Source organism: Saccopteryx bilineata, chromosome 10, assembly GCF_036850765.1.
Source record: "Saccopteryx bilineata isolate mSacBil1 chromosome 10, mSacBil1_pri_phased_curated, whole genome shotgun sequence".
Classification (NCBI taxonomy): domain Eukaryota; kingdom Metazoa; phylum Chordata; class Mammalia; order Chiroptera; family Emballonuridae; genus Saccopteryx; species Saccopteryx bilineata.
This window is the reverse complement of record NC_089499.1, coordinates 28,879,919-28,882,877: the sequence shown is the minus strand read 5'-3', so window position 1 is coordinate 28,882,877 and position 2,959 is coordinate 28,879,919. Positions and strand designations below refer to the sequence as shown.

General features: G+C 36.9%; 1 non-coding gene across 1 annotated transcript; it reads right to left on the bottom strand.

Moving 5' to 3' along the window:
* Positions 1-1,123: 1,123 nt before the first annotated feature.
* Positions 1,124-1,247, bottom strand: LOC136314839 (small nucleolar RNA SNORA28). The gene has a single exon (XR_010727415.1). It is a non-coding gene; the product is annotated as a small nucleolar RNA SNORA28 (small nucleolar RNA).
* Between the last annotated feature and the right edge of the window lie 1,712 nt (positions 1,248-2,959).

The window sequence follows — 2,959 nt, the reverse complement described above, 5'->3', positions numbered from 1 at the left end:
AAAATGAACCCCCCCTCTTTTAAAAAGACAATCCAAGTTTTTATTGTTATCTTGCTGTAGACTTTTTAAAATTCCATGGAGATTGCAGAAGTCTAATCTTAATTGTTTGTAGTCATATTCTTTCCGCTGTCGTTCACTCTTGGACTTCCCTAACCATTGGCCTTGAAGTAGATACATGTCTTAGGGTGAGAGAGAAAAAGAAAAGATCATATATGAGAAAATACAAAGATAAAAGAGCACATTGATATTTTAAAAATCATTACTTGTGAGGATAGTCTTATAGAGAGAAGATAGAAAAGATCTATCACTTAAGAGGCTTGTCTAATTCTTTGTATACGAAGCTTTTCTGTAACAATATTGGTATATGTGTAGGGCACAGCTTGTAGCAAAGCCACACCACTCTGATTCTGACAATCTGTAGCAGTACATCTGTTCTTAGGCCCATAGAGGGGAATTGTAGGATCCTATTTGAATTGATTGCAGTTTCTTACTCAATGATTAGGAGTAGCAGTGTCTAGATTTTAGCAACACTATTTCAAAAAGTATTGGAGCACATGGCCCTCCAACCCCATGGATGTGAGTCAGAAACACCATGAAGCTATTACCTGGAACATTCACAATCACCTTGCAAGCACAGATGCCGGGGCACGGAACCAATTCGAATGACATTGCCTCTGCATCTGCTTCCTTACAGATGTGGAGGCTGGCTGAGACATGTTGGCCTGTAGTCTCTGGGGAGCTTGGCAGATTTTTCTGCTCAGAAACAGGATCAAAATGGAAATTTTATCTTAGAAAGATCTTTGAAAGATTTATAGTAGAGACATGATTTTTCATTATCTGCTGAGTTTTTAACTTCGTCACTCAACTCAAATGGCTCCTGGGGTCCGGGTTACGAGTATGATGTACAGCTCCATGTAACGAAGATCTGAAATTATAAATCTATGAGATTTTCACGTAGATTACACTGGGGAACAAAATTTCTGTTGCATCCACAAAAACGCTTGTTCTTACCTAATTCTAGTGTGTTGATCTCAAATCTGACATTAGTTTTTCTTTGTAAGCTACACATTTTTTGCAATTCAAGATGATAGGTTTTTATCTTTTTTTTTTTTTTTTCTGGAACGTTGTCTAAGTCTATATAAAGGTTTGTCTCATGGAGGAGAGAGTACTCGAATAGGTTAGACTTTGTTAGTATAGCAAGCTCAAATTGTGTCAGACAGTTTTGCATCTGCCACAGAGTGTTGCTTGCAATAGGTTTTCATCTTATTGTAAAATTTTCAACATTTAGTTTAACATAATGAAGTAGAATGTCTTCTTGGGCATCATCTTTGTGAAAATATAATAATTTATATAATGCGGTAAATACACTGATACACTAAAAGATATGATTGCATCAGAATTTGTCTACAGTTTCAAAATAGAATATATTAAACATTTATTTTAATCATCATATTTGCGCAAAACTAATTTAAATTCTATTCAGGCAAAAATTTGCGTTTGTAGCTCTTGTGTTTCTGTACTTGTTGAGGACAATCTCGTTTGATGCTCCAGCAGTAGTCTGCTTTGTACTAACAGCTCCAAGATTTTCGGGAAACTTATCAAGGTGACTATTCAGGAAGTGAATCTTAACACTCATGTTACATCCAATGTTGTGGAAAGCCAACAGCATCCTTTGAAACAGAAGTTCATAGTTTTCTGCTGTTTTGTTGCCAAAGAAGTTCTTTGTAACTGCCACAAAGACTGCCATGCTGCTTTCTCCTCCTTATTCATCTTCTTGGAAAATTCTTTGTCACATATGAGGGTTCAAATTTGAGGTCCATCAAATATACCTGCTTTTATTTTCTTGAAAGACAAGGCAGGAAAAGCAGAAATAATATGTTGAAAGCATTCACTTTCTCTATTCAAAGCCTGAACAAACTGCTTCATTAAGCCCAGTTTGATGTGAAGTGGGAAAAAAATGATCCTGTCTCGATTAACTACAGGTTCATTCACAATATTTTGCATCCCTACTTCCAGAGCTTCACGTTTTGGCCACTCCTTCTGTGTCCAGTGTTTCTCCCGAGCTTTGCTGTCCCACAAACACAGAAAGCAAGGATACTTCGTGAAACCTCTCTGTTGTCCTAGCAGGAAATTTACCATTTTAAGATCCACACAAATGATCCAGTTATGCTCCTCATACTTCAGAAAGTCAAGGACAATTTTTATGTCATTATAATCTTCTCGCAGATGAGTTGAATAACCAATTGGAACTGCTGCATAAACATTACCGTTGTGTAGAAGAACACATTTCAGACTCCATTTAGAGCTGTCAAGAAATAGCCACCATTTTGTTGGACTGTAAGTGGTAACACCTAGCTGGCTGAGAAGACTACTGATATCATGACAGTTATCAAAGTATTTTGTCTTTGTAAAAAAAATCCACAAAAATTTGTTCACACTTCCTGAAATGGGATACTTTAGCTGACCAGTGAAGTACATTCTTTTCTTGAAGGCTGAAGGCTAATAACTCAGCTTCTTTCTTTGATAGGCCCAAATCTTTTACTAAGTCATTCAATTTGCATTGGCTAAACTGCTGAGGGGTTAATGATTGCTTGACTTCAGAAGAAGACCCTTCAGATTCTACAACCATTTCCTCATGCATCTTATCAAAATACACTTGATCACCATGTTCTCTTTCTTCATCCTTAGAATAAATAAAACCATTGAAAACTGGAACCGGGAGTGTCTCAGAGTGTGGGATAGGTCGTATAGCTGAAGAAATATTAGGATATGTGATCATATGCCGTTTTTTCTTGCCTATGCCCTTTGTATGGATTAGACAGAAATAACAGTCACTGCTGTGGTCCTTAGGTTCATGCCAAACCATGGGAATACCAAAAGGTGTTCCTTTGTGTTTTCCTTTTATCCAGTCACAAAGCATTTCCTCACAATTATGACATACAATATGAGGAGCCCAATT